This window comes from Jaculus jaculus, chromosome 1 (assembly GCF_020740685.1).
Source record: "Jaculus jaculus isolate mJacJac1 chromosome 1, mJacJac1.mat.Y.cur, whole genome shotgun sequence".
In the NCBI taxonomy this organism is placed as follows: Eukaryota; Metazoa; Chordata; class Mammalia; order Rodentia; family Dipodidae; genus Jaculus; species Jaculus jaculus.
Genome location: NC_059102.1, coordinates 66891940 through 66901158, shown reverse-complemented (window position 1 = coordinate 66901158; position 9219 = coordinate 66891940).

Sequence of the window (9219 nt, the reverse complement as noted above, 5' to 3'; positions counted from 1 at the left end):
GCCTGCCATGCCTCCTCCACCATGATGAAGCTTCTCCTCAAAACCATAAGCTGGACATGTACCATCTCCTTCCCTAAGCTGCTACTGCTCTAGTGTTTGCCCCAACCACAAGAAGATAACTGTACAGTGACTCTCAAATGGAGTCATAGGAAGCCTGTGGTATTTATCTTGCCCACTTAAAACATCCACACTAGGAATATATAAAATAAAATATAAGAAGTCAGACTACACTGAGACTATTCTATTGTTAGGAAATCCAATTTAACCATTTAAAAATCTAACTAGAGAGAAATAATGGAGGGGGGGGTGAGAGGGAGAGAGAGATTGTTGTTCAGTCACTAGCTCTTCCAACCATTCCCTTAAAGTTACAATGTTCTGTATGTCCCTTCCAGTCATAGTTTTGGATAACCAGCCCCAGTTTCACTGGACACCTGTTTGAGAGACATTAGTGAAGAAACTTCCAGCCAAACTGAGCAGATCTTCAGAAACATGAAAGATAACAAACTATTGAGTGTTGTCATGGCTTATCATGTGGTAGATAACACTATGTGTCAAAGTGTTTGACAAGGAGAGAAGATATAGGATACTCCCATGTAATTAGTCACTTATACTTGGCCCAGGAAGTTGTCCAGAACTCTTCAGGAAACAGCACTGGTAGCTACATAGCCAGCCCTCTCCAGATTCTGTACCCACAGGGTTAGCTAAGTAGAGAAAATGTTATTCTCTTTTTAATCATGTCCTAAACACGTGTAGACCTTTTTTTTTCATCATTCCCTAACCTGTACATATAATAACTATTTATATAATACATGGCATTAGGCTGTATAAGGAATCTAGTGATGGTTTAAAGCATAGGGAAGGATGTGCATTAGTCACATGTAAATAGTAGTATTTAACATAGAAAGATTTGGGGATCCTGGAGACAATTCTCTTGGGAAACTGAGAAAAAATATATCTGTATCAACATTTCTAAGCTAAGTGTCCAAAGAAAAGGTCCTCTATTGGAATTTCAATCACATTCATGTAAATGCTTTTGTTTGTCCTTCACAGTGCTGAAAATTGAACCCAGAGCCTCATGCATACTGATAAGTACATTCTACAACTGAGATATATCCCCATCACATGCAAACTATTTGAATTAAAGTTCTTTAATTCTTGGACAACAAACATATAGTGGCATTTTGTTGGGAAGACTCAATTGAATTAGACTATTTCCCATAATAAAGCTAGAGCTTATAAAACTGCCTCCATTTCTAAGGAACTGCTGATGGCCAGCGAGATTTGTTTTCGTCCCATTAGCTTCTCCTTCTTTCTAGGAAATTAAATACACTTCATGGTTTTGGCTTGTTACCGTTAGTTCCCAGATCTGTATGGATTTGTCATTGCAACTCATATTCAGCTATAGACTGCAATACATATATATTCACTATGTTAACAAAAACATTAGTTTCTGCAGCTCGTGTTGACCAACTGTATGGAACTCAAAGTGAAATTTCAAGAGTATTTAAGAATCGATAGATATCAAAACATGTCAGGGGCTGGAGAGATGGCTTAGCGATTGAGTGGTTGCCTGTGAAGCCTAATGACCCTGGTTCGAGGCTCAACTCCCCAGGACCCACATTAGCCAGATGCACAAGGGGGCGCACGCATCTGGAATTCGTTTACAGTGGCTGGAGGCCCTGGTGTGCCCATTCTCTCTCCTTATCTCTATCTGCCTCTTTCTCTGTCTGTCGCTCTCAAATAAATAAATAAAAATATTAAAAAAAACATGTCAGATTTTCACTCGAGAAAAATTCTCTTCACTTTAGTCTATATCTTATTCTTTAGTCTATATCTTATTATATTATATGTCTTATTCTTCAGATGGGAAAATAGATAAATCCCAGATCTTCAAAATGAATAGGCTTGGAAATGTTAAGGTGGATAGCTGCTATAGATTTTAATTGTTTCTTATAAAATTCTCCTCCATGCAGGGAAAGCTTAGTGTGTTTCATTGTTTAGTTTGTTAGTTCATCCAGTAATGGTGAAATGGACTTTGTTGTCAGATTGAAGGTTCATCTGAGCCTCTGTTTATTTAGCAAGTAACCTTGGAAATGGTAATTGGCCTCTCTATCCTCACGTTTCTTGTGTGTGAGCTGGGGATTAGAATAGAACCTGAAATAGTTGTTTGGAGGTTTATGAGGTACTAGTGAACCTAACTATACTCAGTGAAAGCTTCATGAGGGTTAGCAACCTGTCACTTCATTACTTAATGGAGTAGATCACCATTGTCTTTTTTTAAAAAAAAAATTATTTATTTATTTATTTGAGAGCGACAGACACAGAGAGAAAGACAGGTAGAGGGAGAGAGAGAGAATGGGTGCGCCAGGGCTTCCAGCCTTTGCAAACGAACTCCAGATGCATGCGCCCCCTTGTGCATCTGGCTAACGTGGGACCTGGGGAACCGAGCCTTGAACCGGGGTCCTTAGGCTTCACAGGCAAGCGCTTAACCGCTTCGCCATCTCTCCAGCCCACCATTGTCTTTTTACTTATTTGTAGAGATTAAAAGTGTGTCTATAAAAATTTCAATCTGTATGCTTTTAAGTGATACTTAGATGTAAAATGTCAAACCTGAAGAATCTTAGATGTCCTCTCATTTAATTTGGAACCTTTCTTCTTTCTTTTTTGATTTTTCAAGATAGTCTTGCTCTAGCCTGGGTTGACCTGGAATTCACTCTGTAGTTTCAGGGTTGCCTCAAAGTCACCATGATTCTCCTACCTCTGCCTACAGAGTACTGGGATTACAGGTGTGCACCATTACATCTGGCTTGGAATCTTTCATTCATAAATTTATCAGCCAGATGTACATATTTAAGAAAACGTTCTCAGCTCAGTAAATTTTTAGTGGGATCTTGGAGCTGCTCTCAGTCAAGTGCAAATCACTCAGTATCACATTCAAAACACCTCCTATACATGGTCTCTAGGCCTACCTTTCTTGGCTTGTCATATTACCTGCTCTTACCAAATGTGGTTAATGTGGGTTTTTCTTACCATGTGGCTGATTTGTCTTTCTGACTTTACTCACATGGTTGGGTAGACATGAAATACATAGAGCCCTCTATTTGGGGTGTGCACATGTATGTGGTATGTATGTATGCATGTATGTGTGTAGGTAGGTATGGATGCATATGGGTCCATATGTGTGCATGTAGAGGCCAGAGGTTGATCCTCAATTTCTCCCCACCTTATTTTTCTGAGAAAAGTTCCCTCACTGAACATAGAGTTCACCAATTTTGATAGACTAGATATCCAGGAATTATCCTGTATCCCTTCCCTAGCACTGGGATTATAGACACATGCTACTATGCCCAGAATTTTTATATGAGAGCTGGGGATCCAAACTCAGATCCTCATGCTTGTGTGGCAAGCACATTATCCACTGAGCCACATCTCCAGCCCTCTATTTTTATCTCCTCTAAATCTACCCATTCATCAAGCAAGACTTCATTTCACAGTTATCTCTACCACCTTCCTTTAGCTTTCCTACTTAGAATCTCTTCTCTAAGAATTTAGAACATGCAGTTTATGCTTAGATTATGCAACAGCATACACCTACCTTCCTTATTAATATGCAATCTCTATAAAAGCAAAGGCTCATCTTATCCATATTTTTGTTCGCCATAGTGTTTAGCACAGTTAAGTCAGTATTTCCCTAATAATGGGTGAAGAACCAGCTTTACAAAAACCTTCAGTTTGCTTCAGAGTGAGATATTTGTAAGACACAATATAAATGAACTCTTATTAGAAAATAAAACAAGATAACCCTGATAGTCACACGTTGAACAGTGTGAGTTTATCCACTGTTTTGTAAACAAGTTAGTTAAATAAGTAAGAAATGTTTTCCATTACTTTTATCTTATGATCTTCAGGTGTTATTGATTTTTGTTGTTTTTAAAATTATAAAATAAATTATTAATAAATCATGATTCAATTTGCTCACATTGGCTAGATGATTTTTGAATTTTATTTTGATGCACTTACACAAATCAGCAAATTGAGGTTTTTCTGGAAAAAATGTATTATCAGTAAACTTCTATATACTAAAAGTTTAACTCATGTTAAAACTTCTATATACTAAAAGTTCAATTCATGTTACTCTGTTGAAGAAAAAAGAAAACTCATGGTTAAACTTAGTTTTCTCCCTAAGTTATTGAATTTCAAGAAATATCTCCTCAATTGCATAGACATACATCACACACAATTTACATGGTTAGTCAGGAGTCAACACCAAAAGTTCATTAAATCATATCTAGGGAATGTAAGTGAGCTCAAGTAAGTAAATTAAATGCTGATGTAATTAAGTTGTTAATTAGTTAATTAACTTATAGTTTTAAGTGATGCCATTAACAAAGTGACATGAATTTCAGTTTTACTTTCCTATATTTAGAAGGTCTTTAAGGAACTGTAAAAGCTTGAGGGTCTAATTCTCTCCACAGAGTTTTGAACCAAACACTAACATATTTATAAGAATTTTATTATTTAGGGTTGAATTCATTTTAAAACAATTTGTTTAATTGCCTTTTTAAAATTTTATAAATCAAAAGGTGCTATCTTCATTTACAATATTTAAGTGTAATAAACATGAAACTTTAGTAGTGAATAATCAGTTTGATGTGAATTATTTGTTTTAGCTTGGGCCTTAAGTGTCCCTCAATAACCATGTGTTAAAGGATTAATCAAGCAGCCCGTGGTATTATTGGAAGGTGATGGAACATTTAAGAAGCAGGGCCAAATGGAAGAAGTTAGGTCATTGGAATATGACCCTAAAGTGGATATTGGGACCCTAGCCACTTTCTGTAACCCTCTTTTTGTTTCCGGGCTGCCCTGAGGTAAGCAGACCTCCTGTGTCACACATTCCCCATCATGATCATGATGTACTTCTGCCTTTCTGCAGGCCCACAGGCAATGCAGCCAGTGAACATACACTAACATAACTCTGTCTTCTTTCAAGCTGTTTATCTCAGTAATTTTGTCATAGTGACAGAAAGCTGAGTAACACATAACACAATTCTTCTTGGTATTGTTTTAGGAAAGACAATCTTAGAAAAGTCAATTCTAGTTGAGCCATCTCAAAACTTATTGACTTGAAATATTAGCAATTGTTTATTTGGTCCAACGAGCTTCAAATTTGTCAAGGCAGAGTTGAGACAGTACAGGTGTCCTGACTGGGGCCACTTAAGCATGTGGCTGACTAACTCTGCAGGGCCATTTTCTCAGCCTTTGTGGTGCCCCTGCCTCCATACATCTCTCCTTGGGTTGATTGGGCTTTATCACAGCGTCATATCAGGCTCCTATGAGTGAATTAAAAAGAACTGGATGGAAACTGAAAGGCTTCTCACTCTCTGATTTCATAAATTGCTGAACCTCACTCTTCCGTATTATTTTGCTAAACAACCAGAAGCCACCCAAATTCAAGAGGAAGGGAGTAGCTTCACCTTTCAGTAGGAAAAGAACGATATGTATATATGTATGGTATATATATAATATATACATACACATACATATATATACACATACATATATATACACATATATATATACACATACATATATACATACACACATACATATAGTACACACACACACACACACACACACATATATATATATGTATATATATATATATATATATATATATATATATATATATATATATATATATACACACACACACTTGAGTCCCACTCTGAGCTATTGGCCAGGGAAACATATGAGTTTCCCCAAAAACAATCTAGATCATTGCCAAAACACTTAATTACCTGCCAGGGCTGACAGGTAAGGCCCTACTGCTGAAGGCACTACAAGCTATGATCACAGGACATCAGAATATCCCACTGGAATGAAAAGGGAAACTAGCTCCCTCCTAGTTAGTCCTTGTAGTGCTGGAGAGTCCTATTGGAGCTGCCAGAGAACAATAGTCACCAATAGCATGAATAAGCAGAGGACCCTGCATACTACAAAATCAATGAGCCAGACAAGAAGTACACACTTGCCTAATAGTAATGGGTAACCAACTGTTCTCTGATTGTACATGAGACCTGCTCAGTGAGAGAAAACTCTTATCTAGTACTGGAAATCAAGTCATCATCCCATGGTCAGGTAACTCATACTTCAGAGAAAAGCTCCCACTGCTTTCTGGAGAAGAAGAGTGGCCTGGCACACCACAAATCTCTCAAGTAACTTTGCATATCCCCTTTAACTCAAGTTGCTCGCATTCTTGGTTGGAGAATGTGTTTTACTTTACAAATGGCAGAGGAAATGGAAGAAAGCCAAGATCCATTGGTAAGACAAAAAGATAGCTGATTGCCCATCATGAGACTTTCCACCTCTACCACATCTGTGACATGATACTGCTCTACCATCTATCTGGACAACCAGGGCAATGGTGACAGACATGGCGATCAATCAAAACCTATCAAAGCAGAAATCCATAGGCTACAAATAACTCAACATTAAATCTGACTGCCAACATATCTACATGGCTCGGGGAACATTGGGAAAGAGGGGGCGGAAAGACTGTAGGAGCCACAGAATGGGGAGGAACAGCCTGAGTCCCCCCCACCCCGACACCTGATAGAGACTAAGGGCTTATGATCCCACAGTGATAACCATAACCCCCTGAGGAGGGCCCCCAGGGTGACGGAAGCTGGGGTGAGGGGATATATAGAAATGAATAAAAACATATACAAAGGAGTGATTCAGATTAGCAAGTTAAAGAGTACTAGTAAATTTGCATAGTAGATTCTGATACTGTTTAAGATGGAAGTTAAATGTTTCCTTAGATAAGGCCACTTCCCAGTGAGATAATGCAGGTGAAGACAGACTGATTTTAAACATAATGCCAGGATTTCCATCATACTGTTTGAGATTTTTTTTTTTTTTTTTCTGAGTTAAGGTCTCATGCTAGCTCAGGCTGACATGGAATTCACTATGTAGTCTCAGGGTAGCCTCAAATTCATAGTGATCCTCCTACCTCTGCCTTCCCAGTGCTGGAATTAAAGGCATGTGCCACTATGCCTGGCTCTGTTTGAGATGTTTAAGGAAGTTATTTGACTTAAATTCTAATTAAAATATTATTATTTATTTTATGAGGGGTAGGGGGAGATAATCGGTGTGCCAGGACCTTCAGCCACTGCAATCGAACTCCAGATGTGTGTGCCATCCTGTGAGCATGTGCAACTTTGTGCTTATGTGTGTCTGGCTTATGTGGGCTCTGGAAAGTCAAACCTGGGTCCTTAAGCTTCACAGGCAAATGCCTTAACTGCTAAGCCATCTCTCCAGTCCAAAATTTTAAGTTTTATGTCTTGAAGGATGATGACACCTGTCTGATTGCTATATATTTCAGATTTGGGAAATGCAAATCAGTGACTGAATATAAATACTTTTCAGGTGGGATTACAAACATCTATATATTCTTATTGCCAGAAAGTATCCATTGTACACTTTGTTACATTTATTTACACTGCAATTTTCTTGGGTATAAAAGAGTACCTGCCAGTGATGGCTCAGTGATTGGCAATGATTATGGTCATAGTAGTCCCAGTGAGGTTTTTGGCACTAATAAGCAACCCCAGGCAATGAGGCTTCTGAGAAAAACACCAGAGACTGAGACAGTAGAGCCATCAATTAGATCTAGTCTTGGAATGTGTGCTTGGAAACAACTGGTAAATAGCACTTTGATGCCCCAAAGCAAAAGTAAGGCAATTCAATGCCTTTCCTGGGAAGATAAATTGAAGTGTCCTGGCTAGTTATTTAGAAATGAGCATGTGGGAAGGGAATTGTTCACGTATTAACAGAAGAAGTAATGAATCCATGGGCCTTTCTCCATAATTTTTCTAGACTTTTCTTTCTTGTACATCTTAACTCTTATTTGGTATAGCATCCTTGAAAGTAGGCCTATTCCCTGACAGAGTCCAAGTGGGTTTGTGATACACTGTAGCAAGTGTTGGATTGGATACAGGAGGAGAGAGATTATTACACTCTTATAAATGTACTAGATGCCTTAAAGATAGGAAAAGAGAGAGTGGAGGCAAGCTACCCAGGGCATAGTATACTGCTGGTACTTTCAGATGCAACTGACTGGCGAAAATTGATTAGGCTGGTCTCAACTACAACATCTATATGTTTAAAACTCTGTATTTTGGTGTGTTCAGTATGTGTTTTGTATTAGGGATGTTGCATAAAACTATTCCTGGGGAAACATGAACAGATGTCTATTCTCCCCAGTTAGGGCACTGACAACAGACAAAAGTAGTAATTGCCCAAATATCCAACTTAGTGAACCAATGAATTTACTAGGGTTACTTACAAAACAGGGGGAGGGGTTACTTGCTGACTCAAAGGCAGTTGCATCAACAAACAGCCCACCCCAGTACAGGGGGTAACTCACAGAAACTGCATCTCTGGATCTTACTCTATGACTTGCAAACAGTTCACTGGTCAGAATCACTTTTCCAAAGCACGTCTTACTCCCTATATAACTTTGGGGAGGAGCCTTGTGAATATTGTCAATTTCAGGAACTGGGAAACAAGTCAGAACCATATCCAAACATAAGCCTATTCTCCATTATCAAACTCCCATCAATCATGGGCTACAAGAGGGCCTATACCTATTAAATTCTCTCTAAAATAACAATGGTTACCTCATTGATCTGGTGCTAACTTCATTCCCCATTGGAGAATTTGCTTCTCTTTTTCAGATGGACACAGATCCTAAGGAGAGAACCAGCCCATCACGCCTCAAAAGGGCCCCAGCTGAAACTAAGAGTAATTGGGGAAATGAGCAAGAGTGCTGCTTTCTTGGTGAACCTGGTACCAGCACAAGGGTGAAGGAGATAGATACAGAAAAATGCTCAACTCCTACCAAGCCAGATGTCCAGAGAAACAGAGGGCCCCAAGACCTCATCAATGAAGCAAACCTAAAATGAACCCAACATGGCTCAGGGAAATTTGTGATAGAGGGGGGTGGAAAGAATATTAGAGCTACATGTTGGGTCATTATGCACAGAGACATTGCCTTTTACCCATAACTGATGGCTAACCCCACAATGCATGACCCATATTCCCCAACTAGAAGGGTCCTGCAGAGCCAGGAGGACAGGGAGGAGGCTAACGATGGCATCAACATGACTGTATACACACTGTGTACATAACTAATAAAAGCAAGGAAAAAAATTTTAA